Raw genomic sequence first — 18,267 nt, forward strand, 5'->3', positions numbered from 1 at the left:
AATTGACATGAATAATAAGAGAAAATAGAAAAAAAAACTTACATAAATCCAAAGAACCTCAAAGTTAATTATTTGAGAAAATACTACATAGTAGGGAATAAATATTAATGATAAGAAAGGTAAGACAGCTATGGAACCAATATTAGGCATAAAAGGTAAAGTAACCCAGGCAGCTAGGGATGTGGCTTTAGTTGGAAATGATCTTTGCAGGTGTAAACAAGTTGAGATGAGGTCATTGGCATGTGCTCTAATCCAATATGCTGGTTTTCTCAGACAATGTTGAGCAAAGACAGAGGGATGGGCCCAGGCTATGGCCCAGCTGGTTAACTGTAGACATTACAGCATACAGGGACCTGGGTCCCCACCTGCAGGGGAAGAACTTCACGAGTAGTGAAACAGGGCTGGAGAAAATGTCATGCATGTAAAAATAACTATTGTATTTACTGTTGACTGTAAAACAGTAGTCCCCCAATAAAGGGGAAAAAAAAAGAAAAAAGAAAAAAAAAGGTAAAGTAACAAATTTGAAGATACAAAAAGAATGTTACACAATTCTTATTTTTATTGAGGGGTTAATGCTTTACAGTGCAGTCATTGATATATGAAGATAGTTTAATTATGCACCAGGACCTTCTTATCTACTATATGATCATCAATTCAGTAACTTAAACTGTGTAATTTCCAATGCTTACTCAAGATGAATTAAGCTAACTAACTCTACAGCTCATAAATTAAATTTGCTTAAACATTTCCACAGAAAAACCTGAAGCTCAGATAACTTCAGAGTTCAGTTCTTCTTCTAGCGTTTGCCCTTCTTCCGTAGCCAGTCAGCAGCGTCAGGTTGAGCCTGATGTAAAGTTTTGAGACCTCCTTTGAATCTGAAGAGGTGGCAGTCGTCGACTATGTGGGTCATAGTCTGTCTTTAGCCGCAGGGCCAGTTCGGGTCAGTGGTAAATACTAGCATGTGGTGACACAGTATACCAGTGACCATGGATGGAAGTCCTGACACAGTGCTGACATCTGCCTTGGCGACAGAGTATGCAGTCCTCTGTGCAGGTGTATGTGGGATTGTAGTGGATCCACTCTGTGCTGGTGTATAAAGAAAAGTACAACCAGCTGGGTCTTGCTCTCTTTGGCTACTGCTGCTTCTCCTGGTCAGAAGCATCTTGGTGGAGGTGCTCCAGGCATCCATCCGCCAGGGCTGCTTCTCCTGGGAACTGAACATGTGTGACTCTGCTAGCCGGTAAGTTTTTAGACCCCTCTACAGCCATGAGCAACCTTTACCGGAGCTGATAATAGTTTATCTTATGGGACTAAACTTTTGATAACTATACTCAGACTTTATGAACTAGTGTACTGTTAACCCTTGATGATAAGTGCTTATTTTGCCTTTTACCTGTTTCACCCTAATAAACCGTGTATTGTTTAAACCAGTTCCCAGCTCCTGCTGTGAGTCCTTTTACGCACTGTAGCAGCCCCACCAAACCCTTATTAAGTTAAATAACAACACTAGCATATAAGTGAACACAAATACTAATTCTGATAAATTCTTTCAGAAATTAAAAAGGATTATTAGCCTAACTCATTCTATATGATTATATAAAAGGAAAATCACTGATGAATACTGGATGATCTTACTTATATCTAGTATTTAAGAGTCATGGCAAAAAAAGAGAAACTGACAAACTGAGTGAGGGGTATTTCAGCAGAATACTCTGGACAGTGGGAAATGGGTTTGGAGAAGCAGGCATTGAACATGCAAGATATGATCATAGAGAGACCTGGGTTGGTAGGGGGGAGTGGTGCACAGATACTTATCAAGAGGCACTAAGAAATTGTACTCATGTATCAGTAACTGCTCTGTGAGTCATTAATTTCCCCAAAAGAATGATTTGGAAAAGGTAAAAGAAAATTACATGTTAATCTCAATATTTAGTGTAAAAACTTTACTAAAGCTTCTGTCTGCAATCCTGGTAAAATATCGTGACAAACAAGGGGACTTTCTCAACCCGATATAGGCATTATTGAAATGCCTACTGGTAAAATTATACTTATCCTTCTAGTCCAAACAGCACAAAGATGTGAGGATTTAAATTTTTCCTTTCACCATTCTATAACATGTCCTGGGCAAGTGTAATGAGGCAAAGAAGGAATAGTAAGGAAGAAATAGCTCTGTATTTGTAGACAACTTGATCAGAGGTGTGGCTAGAGAGTAGCAGCTGCTGTGTTTTTGCTCTCCCTGACCAACCAATAAAAGCAATGAAAATCACCTAAAAACTCAACAGAATAAAATTAGGATCTCTTCAAACTCAACAAGCCAGAGGTGAGTAGAGACTCGGGTGGCTAATGGACAGAAAGGTGGTAAAGAGGGAGTCGGGCGTAGCGCAGCGGGTTAAGCGCAGGTGGCGCAAAGCACAAGGATCCTGGTTCGAACCCCAGCTCCCCACCTGCAGGGGAGTCGCTTCACAGGCGGTGAAGCAGGTCTGCAGGTGTCTATCTTTCTCTCCTCCTCTCTGTCTTCCCCTCCTCTCTCCATTTCTCTCTGTCCTATCCAACAACGACAACAACAATAATAACTACAACAATAAAACAACAAGGGCAACAAAAGGGAATAAATAAAATAAATATTAAAAAAAAAAAGAAAGGGGGTAAAGGGAACTATTCCCAGGACTAAAAGGCCTCATTCAGGGAGTGCTGGCACAAGGCTAGCTGCTGAGGCACACCACTTCTGGGTACAAATTTAAAAAATGGTGGTTAAAAAAAAAGGAGGAAAGAAAAGAAAATTAACTAAATCACAGGTGAGTACAGATATATGTGGCTTGAAGACTGACAGGGCATGCTTGGGCTATTCCCAGGACTAACAATCAGGGCTGAAAGATAGCAGGCACCAAATTAGATCTGCAGCTGAGACACACCACTTCCAGATTTGAGTTTTAGCAAAAATAATACTATTACAAAGAAAAAGACTTCCTAAAAACTCAATTTACAAGTATGGCTTCTTGAGTCTCCATTGCTATTGTTGCACAGAGGCTGGAACAGCAGCAGGGAGACCCTATATTGACATCAAGGTTACAGAACTGGTCTGGTGACTCAAGATAAAAATCTACCCTTTACCACCAAGGTATGTAAACAAGAAAATCAAATGCCTGAGCCACAGTGCCTCCTGCTAGCATAACAATAATACCCACGCTAAATGAGGAAACTGAGAAATACATGGACAGTAATGACTGAAATGCCAAGTGACCAGACAGAAACAGATCTAGAAAAAATGATGGAGACAGAATTCAGAAAACTCACTATGAAGTCAATTCAACAACTAAGCAGGCAATTACAATGTATAAGGGGGGGAAAAAAAAGAACTCCAAACATAACTAAAGGACACTTTGAATGCAGTTCAGGTTGAAGTAAGAGGCCTCAGAAGTAGACTTAACAGGTGGTGGAGGAGGTAATATCAACACTAGAAGTTACAACCATCACACTCTGATTTTAAAACTCTTGAAGAGGAAAGATTTAGGAAAAATGAAGCACTTCTCAATGAAATATATGACTGCATCAGAAAGGTGGACGATAGAGTTATTGCGATCTCTGAGGAACAAGAGAAAGAGAAAGGAGTAGAGAATATATTCAAAGAAATTTTAACAGAGGATTTTTCAAACCTGAGCAATGTTCAAAATATAGAAATCCAAGACAGTGAACACATACCTAAATTTTTGAATCCAAAACAACACACACAAGACACATTACTGTAAAACTATCCAAAACCAGGTACAAGGAAAACAATATTGCAGGCTGTTAGGAATATGAAGAAAGTCACATACAAAGGTAAAATAATCAGGCTTTTATCTGATTTCTCATCACAAACTTTAGAGGCAAAGATAGAGTAGAATGGCATATTCAAAGTATTAGAAGATAAGAATTGCCAGCCACAAAAATTTGTATCCTGTTGAACTATCCTTCAAATATGAGGGAGAAATAAACATCTTTTCTAACATTTGGAAACTGAAGGAATTTGTCATGTCCAACCCAGCCTTGCAATAAATTCTAAGACGAACGCAACATGAAAAGAAGAGGCAAAGGAATCCCAACTTTCATTGTGATGATCAATATTAGAATAGAACCTGGAACACAACAACAGGGAAGACAAGACACAGGAAAGAGGAGAGCAAAACAGTGACATAGTCCAATATTGGTGAACCAAGGCCAACTTGAAAAAGACTCTTGTACATATTTTAAGTTAGATACAACATTCATGATAACTACAAACAAAATATAACACAAAGACAAATAGGAAACATATATACAGTAGACAAGACCATTATAGAAAGACATCCACATAAAATAACAAACAGAAACAAATAGGAAAAGTGTCAACAAGAACATAAAGAAATCATAATGGCTATAAACAAAGACTATCAATAATTACCCTAAATGTGATTGGCTTAAATTCTCCTCTCAAAAGATTTAGAGTGACTGAATTGATTAAAGCAAGACCCATTTATTCTGTGTCTCCAGGAAATGCACATTCAAAAAAAAAAGGAAAACAGAAGCTCCAGGTAACAGGCTGGAACAAGGTATTCCAAGCCAATAATCCAAACAATAGAGCAGGAACAGCTATTATAATATCTTAGACTTTTAGGCAAAGAAGGTGAAAAGTGACAGATATATGAATACTACATATTGGTCATAAGACCAATCCAACAGGAAGACATAACCATTGTCAATATATATGTCCCCAATATATGTGCACACATTTATATTAAAAAGTACTTACTGCCCTTAAGGGAGACATCGACAACAGCACAGTATTACTTGGAGACCTCAGCACATCACTCACAGCAAGAGACAGATTATCAGGACAAAAAGTCAACAAGGACATAGAAGCTTTAAATGCAGTGATAGACAAGATGAATTTAGCAGATATGTTCAGAACCTTTCATCACCCCCCATAAAAGAGTATGCTTTTTTTTTTTTTTTTCAATTGGAACATTCTCAAGGATCGACCATGTATTGGGACACTAAGACAGCCTTAATAAAGTATGTGAATATTGAAATCATAAAAATAATCTTTTCTGATGATGAGGCAGTAAGGTTAGAAATCAACCACAAAAAGAAACAAAGAAATAACATCCAAACTATGGAGACTGAACAATACACTTCTGACTAAAACCTGGATCATTGAAAAAATCAAGAGAAATTAAAAATTACTTGGAGAACAATGAAAATGAAGAGAACAAATATCAGACCCTGTGGATCTAAGCTAGGGGTGAGAGTGTTCTGCAGAAGACAGAAATTTACAAGAACTATATCTACTGCTAACCATTAATCCCCCCTAATAAACAGTTATTTAGAAGACGTATATGTCCCTAAATATAATTTTTAAATGTTATATTTGTTACTGTAACTTAAAACAAGAAGGAATTAACTTGAAATATTTATTTCATAGTAGATCAGTAAAGAGGAATATGAAGAATTGTGAATGAATTGGTAACAGCTCTTTATCTCACATTGCTTTTTCCTTTTCACTAGTATGTCTTCTCTAAAGACTCTGCTGTCTTTAGGTGTTCAATAACTGATGAATGGCTGAGAAAATTGTGGTGTATATACATGATGGAATACTACTCAGTTATTAAGAATGATGAATTCACCTTCCTCACTTCATCTTGGATAGAGCTTGAAGGAATCATGTTAAGTTGAGATAAGCCAGAAAGAGTAGGATGAATATAGGATGATCTCGCTCATGAGCAGAAGTTGAGAAACAAAGAACAGAAAAGGGAAACAGAAAATAGAACTTGGACTGGTTTAGCATATTGCACCAAAGTGATGGACGTACGTTTGTGTGTGTGTGTGTGTGTGTGTGTGTGTGTGTGTGTGTGTGTGTGTGTGATGGTGGAACCTGGGGGAGTGAGAGGCTTTTGATTTTTTTTTCAGAAAATTGAGAAATTTTATATATTTGTCAATAACTAAATTTACTATAAACCATTAATTTCCTCCAACTAAAAAATGAATAGAACTGGAGGAAACTATGCTTAGTAAAGAGGTGAAGGAAATCTACTAGATGATTTCCTTCACATGGGGAATGTAGAGAACTGAACACATGAAACTGAAAAAACAATAGTTGACCCATATCTAAGACTATGGCAGTGATGGTGGCTATGTGAGGGTAGGGAAGGGAGCAGCACAGGACATTGGTGACGGGAGTGGTGTGGAACTCTATCACTATTATCATATAAATCACTACTAAATTACTATAGCAGGAAAAATTAGTTCAAGATCTATTTGTGATGTGTCATCATTTTGGCAATATTACAAATAATTTCATATTTTTTTAAAAAAATTAGATAAAAATCAGTTATAATTAATTCCCAATGGCCAAGGTTTTGTTATATCTTCATTTCTATGAATATCTTAATTTCTATTCATATATTCCTGGTATCATCCACTTATAATCTCTCTAATGCCTAGCTTTGGGTTTTACTGATTTTGTAGACAGGCTCTTTATCCTTTTGAAAACCATTTTATTAGGATACTATTAGTTTACAGCACAGTTGATGACACATCTCCCCATGATAGGTGTCTCAGCCACAATGGAGGCCCATTTCCACCATCACGTACTAAGAGAGAAAGGAAGAAAGAAGGAAAGAAAGAGATAAGAAGGTGCATTTCTAAATAATTCCCTATACTATGTTGACCTCGGGCCACAATTTGGGAGCAGTTGGTAAGAGCCGCTGACTTTGAAATTTGACATTGCCAAAGTGCAAGTCCCAGCTATAAACTGCCAGGCAGAAAACACAAAGCAGAACCTGGACTGGAGTTGATGTATTATACCAAAGGACGACTCTGGGACAGGGGAGGAGGTTCAGGTCCTGGAACATGATTGGCAGGGGAAGACCTAGTGGGGGCTGGATTGTTGTGTGGAAAAGTAATAAATGTTATATATGTATAAACTACTCTATTTTACTGTTGACTGTAAACCATTAATCCCCAGGGAAGAAATAAATTAATTGACCTTTATTTGTTTATAGCCAACTTATTTACTTTAGTCTCAGTTTCCCCTCTTTACAAACCAGAATTTATAGTTGTTTTCCCCTTTATAGAATTTTTATAACAGATCAAATGTGTCACTATCTGTAAAATACCTAATAGATATAAGATAAATGAAATGTAGCTTTACTCTTTGTAACTGAGGGTCATTACTAAAGCAACCAGTAAGGGAACAAATGACAAGAGCAACAATTTCCCTGGGTGTCTCATTAGCAAACATCTCTTTCCATTTCATCTTCCAGAATTCATTCTTAGATAGCCTCCAAGCACCTCTCTGAGGTGTTCTCTCTTTCTTCTTGGCTCCATTATTTTTCTCTTGCACTCCTGTTATTCAGGATTTACTATACTCCACTTTTAAACAGCTTGAATATGTATTTGATGACTTAGTTATCTAATAAACCCAAGAAAATATAGGTGTTATTGAACGATACTCTGTTAACTGATTCTATCAATACCTGGGAGTTCAGCTGTTTTCCTCAACTTCCTGGTGCCATTAATGGACATTTTAGTAATGCAGGAAATTATGAACATGAAGCTACTTATGAATAGGTGGACTTGTACTTCAGCAAGCCAGAAGGGATACTTTTTTTGTTGACTTGAACAGGCTTTCAGTACATCTTGGGTGATACTGCATAGGGAGACGATTATTCCACTCAGCTCAGGGACCCGGTTATTACATTTCCTTGGTGTTAAAACAGAATCTAATTACATTTTTACTATTATCTTGCAAGAATCCTGGTGTGAAAAGCTTCCATACTGTCCTTTACACTGCAACTTTCCTCTATGTTGCTTTTTTCATTCTCACCTGTCTTTATTGTCAAAGAACGCAAGCTGTATCAAAGCAGGCAGGACAAAGCAAGCAGACAGACACAGAAAACTCGACTCCTTAAAGACATGACATCAGTCCCTAGTGCCCAACAACTTGCTCCTATTTGAAATCCCAGTGCAGAAAGTTGAAATGAGGTAGTCTTTCAAGATTTGGATACAACACGGCAGACTATTTTGTTACTTAATGATGTTGGAAACTAACAGAGCGTAGCCTTCCAAAAGGCAGGTGTGTTGCTTTATGGCTTTCTGCAGAGAACATAAAGTGACGGGTGAGAGGAAGGGAGGACTCAGGGCTGGCTGGTTATATGCCCTGACAAGCAGTAGCATTTATGACTGCTGTGTGCCATCACCTTGTACAAATGAAGCTCATGTAAGCAAAATAAGTATGCATGCAGGAACTTCCCATTTCCCTTTTCTCAATTGAGGGGTATCCAACCATAAATATGCTTCAAAAGAGGTTTAACATTTCTGATAGATTGATTTGAAGCAGCTCACAGCTACATTTAAATATCAGAGGTCTTAATGCAAGGGCTTCCTGCCTCAGTCAGAGCAGTCCTTGGAGAGTTTCCTAATCACTGTGTGCCAGAAAAGATATCGGTTAGCAAGTTTCTTTTGTCCCTGCTTTATTCCATATTTCTGATTTCTTTTTCAGTGACATGATTTGATTTCTAGAATTAAATATCATTCCCCTGTGATCAAGTCATATCTGAATTTGCTTCATGTCTTCACGTTACATTCAGTTGATTCTGCCAAAATACTGACAAATCACATATTTAGTCTATACTCAGAATTTCCTTAACTCTTCATAGTCCAAGCCCTATTGTTAGATAAAATAAATCATTATGGCATAATATTGAGTAAATTGTTAATTTTACATTAACGGGACCCATATATTACATGCAATGAATTATTAACAAATGAGCTTTAGGTGATTATGAAAAAAAAAGTACTAAGACAACAAACTTGACCTTGTTTTCCCAAATGATAAACCTGTCTTCCCTATGTTACCTTGGTAATCAGCTTAACTTTCTCTGTTACCTTCTTAAACCTAACATTAATGTTAGTGAAGGTCAACCTTAGTGGTCAACTAAACAAAACAATATGAAAGAAATTATCTGATAGGACTGGAGAGATAGTATAATGGTTATGGAAAAGACTCTCATTCATGAGGCACTGAAGTCTCAAGTTCAATCCACAGCACCACCATAACACCATAAGCCAGAACTGAGTAGTTCTCTGGTTTCCCTTTCTTTTTCTCTCTCCCTCTTTGTTTTTCTTTCTTTCTCTTCATCTCTCATTAAACTAAAATATTTAGAAAAGGAACCATCTGGTAACAACGTCCTTCCCACTGTACTTTGTATCCTAGATTCGCTATGTGAAATCTCTTTATGAAATATAAGGCAAATATTTTTCAACAAAGATTTAAAACAACTGATAGAATTCCATTCTTATTTCATTATATTTTTGAAGATACATCATTCATGTTTCTTCATTTTTTATTCAAAAACAAATATCTACCCCTACAGCATGATGCAATTAACAAAGGTCCTTGCACACGTGAAGTTTACATTTCTGTGGAAAGATTAATGGCCTGAGCCTTTCTAAACTTGTGAGATTATTTTTTGTAGATCAAAATTCTTGGCTTGCCAAAGATGCTTCAGCTTTGCAGTTAGACCCCATCCCCATTTAATCACTCACAGAACTAAATCCTTTCCCCAAGTAGCCTATAAGTGATCAAAATAACCCTTTGACTTTGATCCATAACAGTTAAAAGTATGTCACTAGAAATGACTGTCTACTATCCTAGAAGTTAACAAAATCATTCTCTAAGAACATAGTTGAAAAGAGTCTCAAGAAGACAGAAGGTGAAACTAAGAATAGAATCACTCAAGCAGTACTGGGAAATACATCCAACACTCTACCTAGATACTATTTTGAACCTAAACTATCTTTTAGGTTATATTAATGTTTAACATTCCATATCATGTGTGCTCCATACTCTTTCTCTGGTCTCTTGGTGCACTATACGGTGGTGCTGTGAACATCTGACACTCCAAAGACAGAGACTTCCCAGAATGTCTTTTCCAAAAAGAGAAAGTGTGTGCTTTGTGGGAGTACGGCATTCAACCTTCCCAGTGCAGATGCAGAGGAAAAAAATAGTCTCTAGGCATTTATTTCCCATATGTTTTCGGGAATAAGAGGGAAAAAGTTCACATCTTTGCACATGTTGACCTTTCCCTCTACATTTTCTGAAAGTGTGGATAACCCTTATAATAAAGAAAAGATGTAATTAGCAGGAAGAAAACATGGCATTAATTTTCACTATGTCAACACTGCAAAATCATATTGTTGAAATCTAATTTACTGATGAATTAAGAGGGAGTCCTATTGGTTTAAGACAACAAAAATATAAATATTTTCTTTTATATTTCGGAGAAAGCAACAGGAAATTATTGTTTGTGGATCATTAGAATAGCTATTTATAATTACTCTGTTTTGACATCTACTTTACAAGAATATGATAATTCTGACCTTCTGTTATGAAGTCAATTAAATGCAGACTTTGAAACTGCCTTTCATAGGACATACTTTCATAATGAACTATTTCAAGGGCTCTCTGCTCTACAGCAAAAAAGGTATGTACAACTGCCGGAATTTTTTTCATCTTGTGTTTGTGCTTCTCTTGTTACTAATTATCTACCTAAGAGAAAGTGAGAAAATATCAAATTAAGGTGAAAGAGTTGCACCCAATTTTTAAACTTAAAAGACTGATTTTGCAAAATAACTTCATGAAAATGGATATACTTAAGTGAACATTTTAACAGTTGCTCTGATAGGCTTGCAAATTGGGCAATAAAGTTTTCCAAATGCTTTATAAAGAAGCTCACAGTAAAAAAAAAAAAAATAGAAGAAGAAGCTCACAGTCAGTCAAAGTAATCAAGAGTCAAGTGGTGATTTCTTTTTTTTTTTCATTAGTTAGAACACACATTATTGCAATGAATCATAGTGCAGTTTCTAATAACTGACATGTTGGTTATGACATTATACATGGTTCTATGACATTATACAATACTAAAAAACATACATGACCTTGCTTAGGAATTTTTCTACTTCTCTGTTAAATCAAAGGGTAACGTGTTTGTTGTAGTACATTTAGCAAACATGCACTAGCAATGGGAAGAGAGTAAAAAGAATCCATTAGGCTACTATAAGGAGTTAATTGCTATTAAAAATTTTTAAGTTTTTTCCCGTATATACATGACATATTTTCCTTTATAGATGAATAGGCTCATATAGATTTTTTCTTCTTGCCCTTTAACTTAAAATGATACTCTGAACTCTTGTTTTTATATGTATGTGAAGTAGATCTATGCTGTTTGTCTTTTAAACAACCACTTTATTCTTACATGTATATTTCAGGATTTTTTGATATGTTTGCCTTTCTAAATGACTGTTATATATTTATTTCATTGCATCTTTATATAGTAATCTGATGATGTCTTCTTGATCAATTTCTAGAAGTGGCATTGTTGGATTAAGGCAATATATCTATTTCTCTAGAGAGTATATAGGATGATTTTCATTCTGATCAGCCATGCATTGCAATGGCTACTGCATTTTACTTTTGAGAAACTACATATTATCATATTTTAATTTATGATTTATCTTTATATAAAACTAATTTGCCTAGTTTGCATTTTATATTTCCATTTCAAAGTCTCCAATAGTTTTTCTATTAGGAAGAACTCTGTCCTGAAAACAAGTAATGTTTATATTATTTTAAATATTTCTTTATGATTTACTTTTTATGTTATATATATATAAGCAAATTATAGTATTTTGTATAATTTATGACACAGGAATGTACTTTTACTTTAAAAATAGCTTTCATGTTATATATCTAATAATAACACATACTTTATGAAGGTATTTGAATATACTATTAAACCAGTACATTCTGGGATTATTTTTGTATACATATTGTAATTTTTGTTTATTTCTGTGCCAATATCAGACTGTTTAAAACTGTCATATCACAGCGGCCAGGCAGTGGTGTACTTGATTAAGAGCTCACATTATCATGCTCTAGGACATAAGATCAAGTCCCCACCTGTCAGGAGGAAGCTTCACAACTGATGAAGCAGAGCTGGAAGTGTCTCTCTCCCTCCACCTTCCTGCTCAATTTCTAACAGTACTATCAAATAATAAATAAATTAAAAACATATTAAAATATATAATGATTTTCTTATTCTACCTTAAAGATTGAATTCCTCAAGTCCACTAAAGATATTTTTTGTGTATTTAAATTTTCCAGTCAACAGACAAAAATTATCACATCTTGTAGTTGGGGAGGTGTTTTAGCAAGTAGAACCTTCTACATTCAAGACGCTGGTACCACTTATGATGGAAAAGTATTCCGATGTCTCTCTCATTAAACCAGTCAACTAATCTTTCAAAATATTTTGTCTACTTGTTTATTTTTATTTTGGAGAAAGAAAGGAATTGAGAGGGAAGGGGAAGACAGACAGACAGACAGAGAGAGAGAGAGAGAGAGATACCTGCAACACTACTTCACTGTTCATGAATCTTCCCCCTTGCATGTGGATAACAAGCAGGGTGGGGAACTTGAACCTGTTTTCTTGCTCTTGACAACATGTGTGCTTTACCAGGTGCAGCAAGATTTTTAAAAGGTACATCACGTAGAAAACTTGTTAACATTTCCATTTATCATTAGAGCACTAGCAACTTAACAAGTTTGAGTTTTCACATTTAGAAATCTGGTTTGGATCTGAGTGATTTCTAATTACTTCATATCTATCTGTCTGAAATGTTAAATAATATTGGATATCTCTGCCTCACTCCCAGTTTTAGTAAAAAAAAATGTTCAATGTTTAAAGTAGTACACATGATTCTGGTTTGGGGGACTATATTTTATTATGTAAAATTGTGTTTTATTTTATCAAGAATTCTGTCGTAGTTTGCTGATTTTTGTCTACTATTTTTGTACTTCTATAGAAATCATCTGATTTCAATTTGGTGACAGAATAGGTTATATTGTGTACCTATTATTGAAGTATCTTTGTATATCTATAGTAAATCCTATTTACTGAGAATGCAGAGTTGCTTTGACCTTTTGATAATTCTGTTTGTTAACACAAATTTACCATGTTTTGCCTCATATATGAAAACCCATGGTATTTTCACAACTTTGATACTAAACTCAGTTGAAAATAGAACCTGAGGGGCCAGGTGGTGGTGCACCTGGTTGACCAGCACATGTTGCAGTGCGCAAGGACCCAGGTTCGAGCTCCTGGTCCCCACCTGCAGGGGCAAAGTTTCACAAGTGGTGAAGCAGTGCTGCAGGTGTCTCTCTGTCTCTCTTTCTATCACCCCCTTCCCTCTCAATTTCTATTTGTTGGATAGACTATCTCTATCCAACAAATAAAGATTAAAAAAAAAAAACCAAATAAATTTGAAAAAAAAGAAAGAAAAAAGACCTGACCTGATAGGTGATAGGACTCTAAATCTATTCAGTTTCTTTAGTGTGATTACTCCACATTTTGGGGGCAGACATTTTCATTTGTCTGAAGAATGATATATGAGAATCATTGGTGATGAAACTCCATTTCCTCTCTGAAATGCAAAATGCAAAAATGTTGTGGATTTTGTAATTGTATCTTAAAGTTTCTAGTGACATATAAACTTACTCTTTATGTATTAGCTTATAATGTTTGACTTATAGCAAAACTGTACTCTGAATTTGGGGTAGGGAGATAAGATTTCATTTTTTCCTCTGGTACAGTTTAAATACAAGAGGTAGAATTGCTGACTTCAAGATACATCAAATTTATGACAAAAAAATACCTTCTTAAAAGTTGTTCAACATTTAGAATTATTTTATTCATGATTTGATAATGATAATAACCACAACAATGATTAAGAAAAAACACAAGGGGAACAAAAGGGGAAAAAATAGCTTCCAGGAGCAGTGCATTCGTGGTACAGGCACTGAGCCCCAGCAATAACCTTGGATGCAAAAAAAAAAATCATGAATAATGGCTATGTATCATAGTGATATACTGACTGATGAACTACATTTAAAATGCAGTTTCTATTTTGGATGCTCTAATTGTCAAATACTTTGCTAGTGAAATGTATATTGAGTTTATAAATATTTAAAATATCTATATATGATTTCCAAACTAGAATGTATTCTTTAAGATCGTGTCCTTTTTTTCATACTATAAAAAAAAAAAATCAGTGCTGGGACCAGGTGGTGGCACATCTGGTTGAGTGCACATGTTACAGTGCACAAGGACCCAGGTTCAAGCTACTAGTCCCCACCTGAGGGAGGGGCTTCAGCAGTGGTGAAGCGGTGCTGCAGCAGGTGTCTCTCTATTCCTCTCTATCTCCCCCTTCTCTCTCGAATAAATAAAGAATATTTTAAAAATATTTAAACAAAAAAACCTGCATATACTTTCCCAGGTCATTTAAAATTTTCCTTAATGTTCTAATTTATTCCTAGTAAATTAGCATTAAACTAACTTTAGTTTGGCTTGTCAATAGTTATTAATAACTACTAGAAATCTTGTATGATGCAATAGTTGAGACTAGGAAATTTAAAGTGATTTTTTCCCTCTAACTCCTTTGAAATATATAAAGTCTCAACCTCAAACCATTAGGTAAAAATAGAAATATATTGACCTTTAATTTATTATTATCCATTGTACCATGGAAAATAAAGAAAGGCTATCACTTCATTGTTTACCTCGGGAGTAGAGGACCCTGTACTTTAAGATAGAATAATATTCAATACTAAAGATAAGTATTACATTTTCTGTTGTGAACTACTCTTATCTGGGAAAACTACACATGTATCATAGTATTTCCTTGTTCTGTCTGATCTTAAACACTCAGAACAAGGATTGTGATACTAGCTGAATATTGAGCTTCAAGGTTAGGTGCGATAAATCCTCTTACTTGAAACTTTCACATAATATCTTTAATGCCTCTTGCTCTTGGCAATTTATAGTTTAGAAAGCCAGAAAATTCAACTTTTGCATGCAAAAGGAAAGTCCTCGACAGCCAAAATGATCAGCATTTATGTAAACAGCATTTTCAACATTTATGAAGATATAAGAAAATGTTAGAAGACTGAGAAGACCAGTAAGATTAAACTCTGTTGCTGCCTCTACCTTGAATTGTTATGGTAGAATTTATCTTGCTATTTATTAATCTAGAAAAATTTGTACCATAGTTTAAAAAGGATTTACATGATAGCAAGCATATTGACCTGATATGGAATGAGATAGGCTCACTGGAGACTTGAGAAAGTGCTCTACTCATACTGTCATAAGAAATTTTTGCCCTTACCTCCACACCCCTATCTTCAACCAAGCTCTTCTACAGGAGTCCTATTTCTGTTTCTGTGCTGAACTCACTGTGAAAACAAGATCTGGGGCTTCATACTTGATTAGTACAATTGTGCTGCCACAGGTGGTAATAAGGAACTTCCAGGGCTCCTTGGTATGCTCTTCTTTTATAACAATTACACAAGTGATTAGTGGCATCAAACTGTAATGCTTTAGGGGACCAGGCGGTAGCGCAGCGGGTTAAGCGAACATGGCTGGAAACACAAAGATCCGGGTTCCAACCCCTGGCTCCCCACCAGCAGGGGTGTCCTTTCACAGGTGGTGACGCAGGTCTACAGGTGGTGAAGCAGGTCTGCAGGTGTCTGTCTTTCTCTCCCCCTCTTTGTCTTCCCCTCCTCTCTCCATTTCTCTCTGGCCTATCCAACAGTGAACAACATCAACAATGGCAATGATAATAACCACAACGAGGCTACAACAAAAAGGGGGAAAAGATGGCCTCCAGGAGCGGTGGGTTCATGGTGCAGGCACCAAGCCCAGCAAATAACCCTGGAGGGAAAAAAAATGTATCTGTCTTTCTTTCCTCTTCTCTGTCTTCCCCTCCTCACTCGATTTCTCTCTGTCCTATCCAACAACAACAACGATAAACAATAAGGACAACAAAGGGGAAAATAAATAGCCTCCAGGAGCAGTGGATTCATAGTGCAGGCTCTGAACCCCATTGATAACTCTGGAGGCAAAAGAGAGGAGGGGGAGGGGGAGGGGAGGGGGAGAGGGAGGGGGAGGGGAGGGGAGGGAGAGAGAGAGAGAAAGAGAGAAAATGCTTTACATTATAACTAGTCTTACTAATCGTCCCTATCTGGGTCTATTTATATTTTTAAATAGTTTGAAAGTAGCAACAGTGATTTTTATTTGAAGACGATTTCTACTCAAGCAAACAACAAAGCTATGGGGCAGTTTGTGTGAGGGCAGATTAAGCACCCCTATTTTGTAGGGGGCTAATTTAACACCGGATATAGATATAATATTCAGATATATTATAGATTTTGGGAAGGTGCTGCTACGAGGTTGTGATAGACACATTGTAAAAGCTGAGGATATTCTTTCAATTTTGCAAATATTCCAAGTGCATTCAGGCAAGTTTCTAACAGTCAGCAGAGTTTTGTTTACCTTAAATGTGAAACAAAGCCAACTAGGGCTACCTAGGGAAGAGAGAGGAACCTCAAGGATCTGTTTAGACAGTTGTTTCTAGAAAAAAAAAAACACTCTTCAGTCAAAGACTTATCTATCCTGTTTTAACAGATTGATTAGGTAGCCATTTTTTTCATCCCCCTGTCCTTGGAGAAAATGAAAAATAAGAGGTCCTCTTCCACTTAAGACTAACCATTCATACACTTAATGACAGTTAGGTCTCCCCTGAGCCTTCTGTTCTCCAGGACAAATGATGCTAACTCCTTCAGTCTGTCTTCCTAGGTCCTATTTTTCAACCATTATACGACCCATTTTTTCTTCCCTATTCCTTTTCCAGTATTTTCTTCAAACCTCTTTAAAATATAAAGTATTTTATCTCTGCACATATTAGATAGATTAAAAGTGCAGGGTGATATTTATTCCCACCTTTAAGAGAGAATTCTACTAAAACACTGGTCAGTTAGATGAAAGGGGTCAGGTGAGCAGTTTAATATTTAACTCAGGGGATTTATATTATCAGAGGTAGTAAAGCTTGTGCCTGGAAAAAAAAGTCATGAGGTTTTCTTCATCAGTCCTTTGGGAAGTTAAATTAAAAAAAATAAATTAAAAAATTGAGGGAGTTGGGTGGTAGCACAGCGTGTTAAGCGTACGTGGCGTGAAATGCAATGACCCGCATAAGGATCCAGGTTCGAGCCCCCAACTCCCCACCTGCAGGGGAGTTGCTTCACAGGAGGTGAAGCCAGTCTGTAGGTGTCTATCTTTCTCTCCACCTGTTTTCCCCTCCTCTCTCCATTTCTCTTTTTCCTATTTAACAATGACGACATCAATAACAACAACAATAATAACTACAACAATAAAAAGGGCAACAAGAGGGAAAATAAATAAATATAAAAAAGTCCTAGAACACAACCCAATCTGTGGGTTTATTTTCACCTCAATAAGTTGGTACCTGCCTTTCATACTTCTAATACTGCAGAGGATAGGATGAGTAGGTGAACTTTACAACGCCAATTTAAGAATACAAATTATGTAATAGAGGGACAGGAGTACTGAGAATAGAAGGGAGGGCATTAAAATGATTTTATCTTAATTGAGAACTAGAATCACTTAAAAAAAAATAAAGTCAAGTGGAGGGCATATTGTGGAATGTTGGCCTAGGGGGCTTTATTTTATAATAGTATAAGGCCACCGAGAAAAGTATTTTGTTGACAACATTGTTGATATTCTGTACTGAGTTTTGGTCACTGTGTTGTCATCTCTATAGCATCACCTTGATTTCAAGTGATTGACATTCTGTATCATTTCAATCTCTCCATTCTATGTGAGCTATCAAGAAACCCATAATCTCATAAGACAACTTCCCCTTTACAGCAGTTGCTATGAGAATAAGTTTTCATTATAACAAAGACCTAGAATAAATCCCTTAAACATTTTAGTCTTTCTTGCTTCAACTTAAATACATTAATAGTGGAATTTTTGTGTTTCTTTGATAATTTAGCTTTAAACCTGAATTTATATCTATACCCAAAGTAAAATACCTGACATTTATCTTATCTTCTGTCCTGAGTATGCACTATGACATGGGGTAAACTGAAGAATTCAGATACTACCCCAAAATGGTACTGTACTCTTCCTAATATCATCCTTACAAATCATTAACAAAGAATGATCACAATAAAAGTCAGCGTATTAGAGCCTTAATTCCCCACATGGTATGATTTACATATTGCAGGTTTAATTTAACTTTAGGAAGGGATAAAAGCATAAATTGATCATGCTCATACTTAAAAACCCTTAAGCAGAGCTTAAAGGGCTCTTGCTAGAATGGTGTGCAGTGGTA

At 36.1% G+C, this 18,267-nt stretch overlaps 1 protein-coding gene and 1 long non-coding RNA gene across 2 annotated transcripts in view; one reads left to right on the forward strand and one right to left on the reverse strand.

Moving 5' to 3' along the window:
- Positions 1–18,267, forward strand: part of LOC132539393 (uncharacterized) — a 299,247-nt gene that overhangs the window by 183,460 nt on the left and 97,520 nt on the right. The gene's annotated exons all lie outside the window — the stretch shown is intronic.
- VWC2L (von Willebrand factor C domain containing 2 like) overlaps positions 1–18,267 on the reverse strand; it is a 209,619-nt gene that overhangs the window by 162,918 nt on the left and 28,434 nt on the right. The gene's annotated exons all lie outside the window — the stretch shown is intronic.

The sequence above is a fragment of the Erinaceus europaeus genome, chromosome 7 (genome assembly GCF_950295315.1).
Source record: "Erinaceus europaeus chromosome 7, mEriEur2.1, whole genome shotgun sequence".
NCBI classification, from domain to species: Eukaryota; Metazoa; Chordata; class Mammalia; order Eulipotyphla; family Erinaceidae; genus Erinaceus; species Erinaceus europaeus.